Source organism: Papaver somniferum, chromosome 9, assembly GCF_003573695.1.
Source record: "Papaver somniferum cultivar HN1 chromosome 9, ASM357369v1, whole genome shotgun sequence".
Classification (NCBI taxonomy): domain Eukaryota; kingdom Viridiplantae; phylum Streptophyta; class Magnoliopsida; order Ranunculales; family Papaveraceae; genus Papaver; species Papaver somniferum.
Window position 1 is genome coordinate 199,307,480 of NC_039366.1, and position 13,630 is coordinate 199,321,109.

General features: G+C 35.8%; 1 pseudogene; it reads left to right on the forward strand.

Moving 5' to 3' along the window:
- Positions 1-1,425: 1,425 nt before the first annotated feature.
- LOC113313090 lies at positions 1,426-10,546 on the forward strand (annotated as a pseudogene).
- The last annotated feature ends 3,084 nt before the right edge of the window (positions 10,547-13,630 follow it).

The following is a 13,630-nucleotide window of genomic DNA, read 5'->3' on the forward strand; positions in this document are numbered from 1 at the left end:
ACAAGCACAAGGCATGTAGTATGCCTGTACAAGACTCGGAAGTCAGTGATGCATGCAAGAATTCATCGACATTAGCCTCCATGCTTTAAAACCTTCGCATAACAAGGGTAAGTTGGAGAAATATGAAAGCTAAGTCTAGTTGCATCATGCTTTCCAAGCATGTTTTCAAAGGCAAATTGACGTGTATTTTTCTGGCGCAAATAGTAACTTTAAGGCCCGATTACTAGCATCAAACTGGCGCACTGGGGAGCTACGGTATGCATGCGCTAGGCGTAATATTTCGGTACGTTATAATTGGTAGTAGAGAAAGTTCCGAGAAAACTCTAGGGACCGTGCATTATAGACTTGTCATCAAGTATTTTCCTTGAAAAAAAATAAAGTTGGAAAATAGGCCAACTTTTGCGCGAGAAAGAGTTTGTAACTGCTATGCCAGTTATTTTGCGAATCAAGTTGAGCTTGTTTAAATACTGTCGGTTTGCCTGGCCAACATAATGAACCACCTCGGTGGAAACCGAGGAGACCTTTTGGAATGGTAGGTAGACAATAAATTGATCATCCCCACCCATTAATAACTGACCAACAGTGTGCGTCGTCAGGCCGACTAGCATCCCACTTACGAGTGAAAACCCGAAAAATTATCTGGGACGATAGGAAACTAAATATTATTCCATACAATACTACAAAAAGGAATGACTTACCATTTTGATTCAAGAAAAATTCTTGGCGTCGACCATGCAAACCTTAGAGACTCCTGAGTGTGTAATATGAGATGCCCACTTAGGATACCTTGTTGAGATATCTTTTGGCATTGCAAAATTGATATTATTGGTAAGGTTATGGATACTTTTTGGGTTCCTGTGGGCATGTGGTATCGGATGGATACAAGGTTAGTACTGAATTATCTTGACTGATGTACCCTTGGTACGAGAAAGATCAGTACATGCTTTAAGCAATGCCTAAGCTAAGTAAAAAAGCTGGAAATAGGCTTATTACCATGGCATATGCACAAGTCCAAGGCATGTAATATGTTTGGACAATACTCGGAAGCCATTGATGCATGCAAGAATTTTTCGATGTTAGCCTATATGGCTTTATTGCAGAATAAGATAAGTTGGAACGGTGTGGAAGCTTAGTCTAGATGCACCATGCTTTCCAGGCATTTTTACATATGTGAGTGCACGAAAATTGTCTGGCGCGGATAGAAGATTTAAGTCCCAGTTGCTAGCATCAGGAAACCCATCGAAGAGTTATGGCCTACGGTGGCGAATTGAGTGGAGATTCGATGAAGAGTTAGTCTAGTGCTAAATTGTTGAAGAAACTTATGGAAAAGATCAAGAGTGGAGACTCGATGAAAACCAATGAACTTAAAGACCTCTACGGTGAATTGAGTCTGCACCCCCCCCCCCCCCCCCCATTGTTGATCCAATGCCGGCAAAGAGGACTCTCAAAGAAGGTGAAGGTACAAGTCATATGGTTGAACAACAAATCAATGAAGAGGAAACTCGCAGTGACGAGGGGATTGCTAGAGCTCCAAGACGCAAGAAGGGAAAAGTTTCTCGTAGGGGTCGTGGTAAATGAGTGATTGGAGTTCTTTGGTTTCTTATTATGGTAAAAAATACTTATGTTGACTTTTTAACGGCGGATTTAGTTTTTTGAAGTTTGCAATATTTATTTGGTTTCATTTTATGTTGAAAAATATTTTGAAGTTTGCAATATTTAGTTTTTTTGAATTCCTGAGTAGTAGTTCGGTTGGATAACAATTTTAGAGTGTAACCGAACTGTGAGTTCGGTTACACTTCAAATTTCCATTATAACCGAACTGAACTGTTGAACTAAAATGAAAACATGCTAAAACATCCAGGAGAAGGTTCGGTGAACAGTCAAAAAATGGCAGGTAACCGAACTCGTCAGTTCGGTTATCTGCAGAAAAATGTCTTGTAACCGAACTCTAGTGTTCCAAAAAACATTACATTGTTCGGTTACCTGCACAAATTTACCAGGAACAGAACTCAAGCCTTGAACTTCTGATTTTTTTTAAAGGTTTAGTTCGGTTACCTGCAGAAATTTACCAGGTAACCGAACTCAAGCCTTGAACTACTGATTTATTTTAAAGGTTAAGTTCGGTTACCTACACAATTTTATAAGTAACCGAACTCAAGCCTTGAACTTCTGATTTTTTAAAGGTTCAGTTCGGTTCGATCGCAAAGAAATTGTAAAATTTCTAAGTAACCGAACTATAGGGTTAAAAAAGCATAGACATAATTTTTTTTATGTAACCGAACCTTGTTGTTATTCCCATTGTTTTGAGTACTCTAAGCACCGAACTTTGACCTATGAGTTCGGTTCGATCGCAAAGAAATTGTAAAATTTCTAAGTAACCGAACTATAGGGTTAAAAAAATAGACAATTTTTTTTTATGTAACCGAACCTTGCTGTTATTCCATTGTTTTGAGTACTCTAAGCACCGAACTCTGACATATGAGTTCGGTTCGATCGCATAAGCATGCAGTTTGCGAACCAACCGAACCTTATACACTTATATCAAATTAATTTGTACATAACGCTGCATGCCAGAACTTCCATTGATATGAAGTTCGGTAACATGCGTGTTTGGATCAAGTTACCGAACTATATCTTAAAACTAGTTCGGTTACTTGTTCATCTCACAAGGAAACCGAACATCACCTTCAGATGAGTTCGGTTACTTGTTAATATTCACAAGGAAACCGAACTACACCTTCAGATGAGTTCGGTGACTTGTTCTTCATATAAACTAACCGAACTGTTCAAAATCCAGTTCCAAATCTTACATTTTTGGGGAATTTTTACCAATTAAACATACATTATCTATGAGAGGATGGAGATGAAGAATCAGATTCATCACTTGAATATTCAAATGGGGTGAACTGGATTTTTTTTATTTTCCATGTTTTTCTCCTTCATCTTCTCTAACTCTAATCTCACAAAAATTCTACTCATAATAATTTACTCAACTAATAATAATCATAATTTAATCTAAATTAATTTAATCTCACTAATTATTTTTAACTAAATTATTTTACTAATCATAACCTAAATTAATTAGGAGGGTAGATTAGGTATTAAATAAATAACTAGATATGGGGTGACCTAGAATTACTTACAATGTCTTTATCCAAAATAGAACCATGATCCCCAAAAACACCATGGTCCCCAAAAATCGGTTCTTATTTAAAGATTCATAATTTCACTCTATTCTCGATCAAAAGATTTCAAAAATTATTAATGGACCACAAAAAAAAATGTCCCCTCATACTACTTCTCCCATAAGGGACCCACTGTTTTCACCAATTATGGGGCCCACTTGTCTGTTTCTGGACGGTTTTTCAAGTGATCCATCTAGAATTAATGAAGAGATTTAGTTCATCCCTTTCATAATTTTACTATGCACAATAACATTTGAAGGTGGTGAAATGTTATTTTTCCTCCTACTTATATTTGATGAACCTCACTTTATCTACAAGTTCGGGGTTTTCTTCCTTCGAATTTTTATTTTATTTTTTTTGGGTTTTTTGAAACAAAAAATCTCCCACAAAACATATGTGGTGGGATGAAAAACTCACCCCCTATAATTCCTCAATGGGTTTCAGGATATGTGTGAGTGCATCAGCATTCCTTTTTTTTTGAAATTATCATTCATTAAAACCTTAAATGTCCATTGTGTTGGACGGTAAATAATAGTGCCACATGCGAGTTGCATGTGCATATTTTTATGGTCAAACATCTTGTTCGGTCTCTAATACAGTAGAAACTCTTTAAATTAATACTCATTAATTTAATTATCTCTTTAAAATAATAACATTTGATGATCCCAGTTAGGCTTGCACAAGCTAAAATTTAACTTGTTAAATTAATAATCTCTTTAAATTAGTAGATTTATATGGTCTCAGGGTTATTAATTTAGAGAGTTTTTACTGTACCATTTTTTTTAATTTGTCCTATTAGACTAAAATAAAAACAAATGGTACTCGAACGTTACTAGAAAAAGAAATTTCTACTATTTATATAATTTTTAAGGCAAACATGTGAGAGAATGACTTCTTTAAATTTATTTCTAAAACTATCCTCAATAAAATATTTAATTACCATAATTACCACTAATTATCATTAGTTTGGAAGTTCATCTATTTTAAAATTAAAGTACCTCTTTTTGGAAGTTCATTTTGTAAATTAAAGTACCTCTATTTTAGATACAAAAATTAAAAGAAAAAATACCTCTTTTTTAGAAATGAATAGATTATATTTTTTCCATAAATGGAGGTAGTATTGCACTATCTAACTAATGCAACAAAAATAATTATCCTTTAGTTATATTCTTTTGGAAAACAGAAGTGTAAATGCCATGTATTTATTATTTATTAATATAATAATTTATATTCTTGAAAAATAGGAGGATGGAAAAAAATATTTTATTATTTCCTTAAAATTTAATAGAGATTCAGTGGATGTATGTATATCTTTTTTCTATCCTAAAAATAGCACTTCACACTAATCAGCCGGTCCGATTTTTAGCTAAAACCGGCTACCAATAACTGAGCCGATCAGTAATCGGTTCGGTTATAAACCAATTACGATCGAATCGATCGGTTTTCAACCGATTTTTAAATAAATTCTGAACAGAAAAAAAAAGACATCAGATGATCTTAACGCCCCTTGTGAGTGACGTTGATTTCTCAATTGAAAAGTTTCATGTGATCCCAATTTTGAACCACATAAAAATACTCTAAATGAATCCACTGATGATTATGATAAATGGATAATCATTGTAGAGGTGTTGGATGGTGGTTATGGTGTGTGGATGCGCCAAAATAGAGTGGGAGGAAGAAGAAGAAAGGATGATTTCCTAGAGTTAGGATATATGATATGGAATAAAGGGATAGGATTAATTAGAATATTAAATCTAAGTTTCATGTATCATCGATTTTTTCTTCTCAGTTCTTGGTTTTGATGACCCAACTGTTAACCGAGCCAATTTGGTTAAAAATAGTCGGTTCTCGGTCCGATCGGTGGATCGGCCCGATTCCTACGCAGCGCTGCTTATAAAGCAAAAATGAATGCAATTCAATAAAAAAAAATAATAACTCATATCACATGCTCTTAGTTTATTTTATCTTACAAAGAATGGAGATTATGAATTTGGCATTTTGCACTAAGTTCTTCTGACAAACAAATAAGTTCGAGAAAATTGAAAAAACTCCCCATAATTGGATACCTTGTAAGGAAAATGCCCACATATTAAACTTATGGGAAAATATCCCGTCCGTTACATTTTTCATCTAAATAGGTTAATTGGGAAAGTTTTCGTGACATGAGATACATCAGGAATCTCAAATGACACTTAAGCCCTCACTTGCTAAAGATGTCTTCATCCAAATATGGTTGTGGACGGCTAGGGATGTTCCAAGTTTTTGTTTCATCTTCTTTATTTTTATTCCTATTTATGTTTTATCTCCATGGACATTGAAACATATGGGTTAAGAGAAATTTAAAATACACAAAACCCATTTGTATATTAGATTATTTTGTAAAAATTTCAGTTTTCAATTGAAATTATGGTTTATTGATTTTAAGAAAATTCATATGGTAGGGGTTTTTGTTGTTAAAATAAGAGTCTCTAATAAGGCGAACATTTGAAATTTAATTATATGAACTGTACTTAAGGTTTAATTTTAGTTTTCTAACTTGAAAAAATTGGGGGATTTTAATGGTGAAGGATATAAATTGGGTTTATAATGGTTTGTGATGGATGGATTTAAGTAATTTAGTTTTTGGTGGATTTTCTGTTAACTTTGTTACGATGGGATATTTGAGTTGCCGACCGAAGATGAAGATGAAGGATAGTTGCTTGAAATTGCTTTTGCCATGTTATTGAATATAAACAGGAAGCATGAATTTCTAAAATTGTATTTGAAGGAGAAGATGACATAGGAAATCATGTGTTTTTTGGCATGTGTTGATGGATGTAGTCGTATTTTTCTCGCACATATAATCCACGTGCGTGCACTGTTTGACTAATTAACTAAGCTTGGATGGAGATATTAACGATGAGGAATTTTTCCATAATTTTTAAATAGTGAGGCATTTTTCCGACGGGGTATCCGATCATGGATCATTTTCCCAATAAGTTATAAATTTGTTTTTAAATCAAGTTTTTTTTGCCTCACTTGCCTGATGATATTTTTGATGCGATTCCTATTATTATTATCTCTTATGACGATAACATTAACTTAACTATAATTCCTTGATGGAATTCATTAAACTGGAAAAGACATGACTACTTGCAGCTCAACAGGTCCTGATGGAACCCTAGTTGACATCTATCAAGCTATTTGGAGTATTGTAGGTAATGATGTGATGAAAATTGTTCATTTTTTTTAGTCTGGATATATGCTAAGAGAATTCAACAAAAATTATTTATCTTTGATTCCTAAAACTGATGAAATCTTTTATTGACTTATAGAGCTGCAGGTATGTGTATACGACCTATAAAATTCATCTCCAAGGTTTTGTCTAATATGATGAATCCATACCTTAAGAACCTTATTTCTCGTTTTCAAGATGCTTTTGTACCCGGGATATCCATCCACGTTATGAAGAATAAAGAAGGCTATAGTGGTACTATGGATTTGAAGCCTGACCTTTCCAAAGCCTTTAATAGGCTAGAATGACCTTTTCGGTTAGGAATTCTTAGAAAGTTTAATTTTGATGGAAAATTTTACAAGTTCATAAAACAATTATTGTGCCTCTACTCCTCAAATATCGATGTTTACGAACGAGTTTCCTTGTCATGATTATATGCTTACTAGGGGTAGTAGGCAAAGGGAACCCATGTCTCCTTATTTATGTATTCATACGAGCAATGAAATTTCTTTCTGAAATTTTTATCTAACCATGTGATTTCTGGTGTAAAAGCATCTATAAATGCCTCTGCAATTACTCATGTTATGTTTGTAGATGGCATTCTTATTTTCACTAAGGCATATGCAACATCATAGGTCTTCTGGATACTTTAAATAAATATCGAAGATACTCAGGATAAATGCTACAGTTTAGCAAATCCAGTATATATTTCAGTAATAATTAAGTCCTGGGGAAACATATGATCTTGTTAAAAATCTCAATATGACTGAAATGAAAGATTCATACAAATATCGAGGAGTTAATTTTGCTTCTTGTTAGGAAATAAATATGAAGCTTTCAAACGTATCATCTAATCTTTTGATGCCGTATTAAAAGATGGAAGGGAAATCTATGAATTAGGCAGGTAAATCCATTACCATAAATCATATCCTTAATGCTCTCTTAACTCATCAAATGGGTAGCTTTATAGGGGTAGTCAAATAAGATTTCTATAAACTTTCATAGACTTTTTTGTTTGAGTGATTTTCAGATATTCCTTAAAAATCCTGATATTTCTTGTGATATTCAGAGGGCATATTAGAGAGTCTTTGTGACTTGTAGAGACAGAAAAAATGAGATTTGTAAAGATTGTCTGTGATTTGTAGAGACAAAAAAATGTAAAATATCTAACCAAAAATTCAAAACTTTTACCGACTTTTTTATTTTTTTATTTATTTTGAAACTAGGCATAGGCCCGTTCTGCCCCCTGACAGTGTATCCACCAAGCCTACTCCACCTGAGCAAATCCGGCCCCCTTCCCCATAGTGACGTTAGTTATAGTAGTGTAATTACACGAGATCTCCAATGTTTGAGCGGAGACTTGAACTGTTGACCTCCTACTTGAGAATCAGACTCATGGCCAACTGGGTTGACCCCGGATGGTTTTTTACTGATTACTTTATTATGTACGTTATAATGTTAATAAAAGTACCATGATACCTAGTAAAATATGTGTTTATTGTCAAAATAAATCTCATTGTTATTCTATACCTTTTCATTCTTTTTATTCCTTTCATCCCACATTTTATTTGCTATGTTATCTCGCTACTAGTTTACTGCGCAAATGGTTTGTTCCTCGGTCATCGGCTCAAATAAAAAAAGAGAATTTTTTGTTGGTTTACTCACAAAAACAAATATTCCAAAAATTTTCAAGTCTCCCAAAATATCACCTCTTGGGGAGAAATTTATACCATGCCTATTTTCCTAAAAAAAGTCTTTCCAAATCTCTGAAAATGAAAATCAATGACTTTCAATTCTCCTTTGAATAATAGGGATGTTGGAATGACTCTTATGAAATCCTAATCCAATAACATGGAGTTTGAAAGAATTTAAATAACCTAAAAAAAAATCTCTAACCAATAACCAGAGACATTAGGAAGCTCTCCAAAAATCTATATGGACTAACAATAGATTCAGAAACTCTCTTGAAATCATTCGAAATCTCAATTGACTCCCTGGTAGGATTTTTCAAAATAATATCTCTAAAATGGACCCATTCCAAGTAAATTTGTGGGGCATAAGAATAATAAAATGATAAAGTATCAAGATGGAATGATGGATCATCTTAGCATCCCTAAGGATATGAGTGGTTTGCGTTTTAGAAATTTAGAAAATTTTAATTTTATCTTTCTTACGAAAATTGGTTGGAGACCTATCGGTAACGATAATGCTTTATGGATTCGAGTAATTTTAGCCAAATACTCAAAAAAATTGTAGTTTTATTTATTTAGATTAACAAACTTATGGAGTATTCTTGGATTTGGAGATTGTTAAACAATACTCCATGTGGGCAATAAAATATAATACCAAAATTATCATATGACTAGATTTTGGGGTATAGTTCTTGATATTCCTGCTACAAAATCTCCGTACCGTCACCAAAACTAGAGGATCCTAATACCAAAGATATATAAAAAGAGAATCGGTTTTCTAGCATTTAATTCCTTGGTGGCTTATTTAAGTGGGAGGATGTTAGTTAGGGTTATTTGTTGTTTGGTATTCAGGTTTCGTCACACGCTTGAATTACACTCCTGGAATCAGAAACCATTATAGTAGTTCCTATCCCACAATCTATAGACAACACTACGCCAACTGCTATAATCATTAGTGCTTCTGCAATGTAGTTTGAGATTATTCCTAAGCCAACTGCCTGACCACCTATGAAACAATTGTTGGTTCTAGTAAAAAAAATTGTAAATAACTAAAAAGTAAAGCTTATATAAGATCAAAGCTTGACGAGTAGATGCAGCAACAACAACAATTGTGGCAGAAGTTAATAGAGGCACATATTGAAGATACGATGTCCTAAAGACAATATCTCTTGCTACTCCTCTAAGCAGAGTGATGTCATAGCATTAGCGAGTTGCCTATGGTTGGTAGTTCTTGATGTGGCACACAAAGAAAATACCCTCAGAGCTTGCAGTGGTATTAAACAATGAACTTGAATGGTTTACAGTTCTTTGTGATGAAGTGGGTGACAAATCTGAAATATTTGCATTTCAAGATTCCATAAATCCTTTGGAGAGTGAACTGGATTCCAGGCAGTTTTTACTAACACCGCAGCATTAAACTTCTTCAGATTTCTGGAGCCTGGATCACCCTGCATTTTGTGAGTGCAAATTTTATCCCATCGTTAGAGATAAAGACTACTAGGAGAATTGGGCAAACTTTGTTGATAGATTTACTTGTATGAATGATAACTTGCCAATGTGCATACTTTATTTGATCTCATATTTCCATTTATTTCTACCCGTTTTATTAATTTGCAATCTTTGAAAGTGTCATTGTGTGTCTGTTGTTTATGTGCTCATGTTCTCTACTATCTACAAATTTAATACGGTTGATTTGGCAGGGGAAATGCAGTGACAATGGGGAAGATGCTTGAAACTTCTTTCACTGGGATCGAGGTTATCCTTGAGAATTATCCAGCACCCCTTCCAAAACGTTTGCTTAGCAAAGTGGTGCCAGTATTTCAAGTAGGAGTTTTTGGGTATTGTTATGGTGGGTGAACAGATTTTCCCACGTCTAGGATTTGTGACACCGCCTGCCTTCTACTTTACTATGCGCCAAAATAGATCTGGAACCATTGCAACTGCTTGGCTTCTCGGAAATGCTTTGCAATCCTTCTTGCAAAGTTCTGGAGCTTTTGAAGTTCTCATCAATGATGAGTTGGTAAGTGAACTATCTTGTTTGCTATCTGAGTTTTTTCAGTAAAACAACAGGATTTGCTTGTTTGTTCAATTCCATTTTACACTGATTTGTTTTATTACGACTCGGATAACTATTACTTGTTCCTTTGGTTACTTGACATAATAGTATTGCTTGACATGTATTTTTGATTTTTAAACAAGTACAGGTCACGACTTTATCATACTAATGTTTCGGTGTCGTGAAAATGTGATATTGATTCTTCTCTCTCATTTGTTTGATGTTGTTGTAGATTTTCTCAAAATTGAAGGAGAAGAGGTTCCCAAGTGAATTTGAGTTGAAAGACATTGTTGGCAAAAGATTATCCAATTCAAGAATTGCGATGGACGTGGAGCAGGAGTTCTCTGGTCCTAGTGTGCTGAGAAGTCTTAAAAGAAGAGTTTTTGATGTAAGGCATTGAATAGGTTGTTAGAAAAAACGCTTTAAAATTACCAATTTTTACATGGACTATGTTTTGATCCCTAGACCTATTGCCCATTAATTGTTTTTTCTTTTGAATAGATAAAACAATAGTCCCACATTGACTAAAATCTAAAGAGTTTTAGACATAAATACCATAGAGTTGGCTATAAGGGCATGGCCCTTGGATCATTAGACTTTTGTGCTTGGGGGGGAGGCTTAGACTAGGGCAAGGTTGTCTTTCCCGTACGCGCGGTGCTTCGCACAGAAGCACGCACGCCGCCGCCGTCCGGTTGTCCGGTCGATCGGTCGGGTTCGGGTGTGGGTTCATTAGATCCTATCTTTTTTGCTGAAAGTTTTTGGTACGTGTTTTCCACACAAGTAGAAGAATCTTTTCTTTGTTTGCACGTGTTTTGTCCTGACTTCTTTGTCTGAACGTGCTTGTCTTGGCTTCTTTGTCTGCACGAGTTTTCTCCTGACTTCTTTGTCTGAACGTGCTTGTCTTGGCTTCTTTGTCTGTACGTGTTATGTCCTGGCTCCTTTGTATGTACGTATTTGGCTTGGCAGCAACTCACTGCTCCATGCCTGACAAAACAACTTTTCTTGCACTATCTTTAACCCAACATAACCAGTTTTTTATGTCATACGCATGGGTTTTCTTTCTTGTTTGTAACTACACAAATACTATATAAGAGAGTAGTTGTAATCTCAGAAAATAGAACACAGTGAAATATCTCTTCTACTCTCCCTCAGTTTTTCCTGTAAACATCTCTTCTACTGTTTTAAGTTCTGCCAAGCTCTAAGGGTACCCTCATTGTATGCTACATTGAGGGGTACTAACTGTAGTTGTATCCTGGAGGTGACTCGCCAACTGCTGTAGCATCTCAGAGGAGTGGCAGGCGATATTGCCTTTAGGACAGCGTAGTTTACGTGCCTCTACATTTTCTGTGCAGCAACATCAGCAACATTATACAGAGCTAAGTATCTTCTTCTCAGTTACTTTATTAGTAATTTACCCAACATAGGTATGCAGGCAAATGCTGAAAGAAAATACTATATTGGTAGACTGATTACTGATATGTTATTACTCTTCCCCATGTTGCAAATCATAGTTTCGCAACTCGAATGACAATTATCTCTCCAATCAGATTACTTATTCAGCCAACACTAAACAAAATTGGTTCCAGATACACCTCGTTTCCTTTCCCGACGCTGCTAAATGCAATTCTTAATTCCTTTGGAGTGGACTAGAGTCTGAGTTGGTCCCGAATCTTGCCTTTGAAGTGAAAGATTAGGTTATTGTCTTTGAGCATGTGCTTGTACTGCTGAAAGCTGATAAAGAGTTTTAGGTCCCTTTAATCAAAAGCCACACTGAACTTGTTTGTTTTGAAGTGGTTGTCTAACTCATTTTTATTAGTTTTGTTTAAACCCTGTCTAATCACGTTGATGTGCTCTCTAACTACATAGACCAAGTCGTCCTGTTTTTCATGTTATAGTTGTACCGTCCACACTATAAATATCATATCCCTTTTCATATACCAAACAATGAAGCAGAAGAAAATTTGATCAATCTCTGAAGAAGTTCTTATATACAGTGAAAACTGAACAGCATTGTGTTATGGCATCATCAGCTGAGAATCCGCAGATGGCGCCGACTCTATGCGGTGTCACAGCAGCACCACCGCCAACGCCATCAACGCTACCGAGCCTTATCTCCACCACTGATGCGGCAGACGCTCTCTCTCGTTTACTCCGTCTCCCACCCACTCTGTCTCTCCCTTCTCGTCTCGCCCCTCGTACCACCTCTCCACCTTCTGTCGCGTTCTCGCAGGACAATCCAAACTTCCTCAACCCCATCCTTTCCTCTTCTTCCACCTCTTCCAACTCGGTTTCTTTCAACTCACCAACCACAACATACCCTCAAAACTTGCCGTATCCGCTGAGCAGGAAGCTCTCTATCTTTTGAACCTTCCAGCCAATGAAAAACATCTAATTTTCTCTGATATGTGGCCTCTAAGCTTTGACTACAATGATGATGGCGAGGAAGACGGCGAAGATGGAAATGGCGAGTCGTTCTGTTTCGACAAGTCTTGCAGTACTGAGTCAACTCAGTCATTATCATCCTTGAAAGAGTTCGCTCATTCTTTAGAGAAAGTTGGTTTGGAGACCATCAAAGCTTTATCGCATGCTGCCGGTTTTGAGAACCCATTGGGAGAAGATGGCGCTGCAAGTAGCAGGTTTAGTTCGTTATTGTGGATATCCGAGGGTGTGCCAGGTAATAATCCTGGTTTTCCGGTCGATTTTATCCGTATATTGTAGCTCTCCAGTACCAAATAAGGTGTCGCAAGTATTCATTGCTGGATGACTCGGGTTGGGTTTCTGTATCACCTCAAGTTGATTCGGTCCTTGTCACCATTGGAGATATTTCTCAGGTGAGTTCTACTTTTCTTATTCAATGACTCATTTCGACCAATTTTGACTCCGTTGACCCGTCCAAAATACACGAGATGCCACCGGGTTCGTAAAACTGTATCTTGATAACTTAATTGTACGTGGAATTTGTTGGGTGCAATAATCAATAACAAAGAAAAATCAAATAAGCAAAAATTATTGAAACTTAGCTCCATTATAATGGAAGTGATTGCTTTGACGAAGCAAACAAGTTCCCCATATCTCCGTAACAGCAACAGGGTAAAACTTTGGAAAACAGAGTGAGTCGTGTGTTTAACACGCTATCCTTAAGACATTAGCGCCCAACTACACCCAAGAATGATGCTATAGCCCTCACATGACGGATATTTCCAGGATAAAACACCCTAATGCACCTACTACTAGCATATGTAGTAGATGCTCAACTTGAGCTTGGCAACTCCGAAAAAACATTAAGGAAAATTGTGAATGCTAAAGCAATACAAAATATTTTCCCTTGGGGGTTACTCTAAAATATAGAGAATCCCCTTGGGGGTCTCTCTAAAATATAGAGAAACCCCTTTCCCATGTTTTCCCTTATGGGTCCCTCTAAAATATAGAGCAACCCCTTTACCATACATTTGACAAAAGTAGTGAATTTATTTATATAATTGAC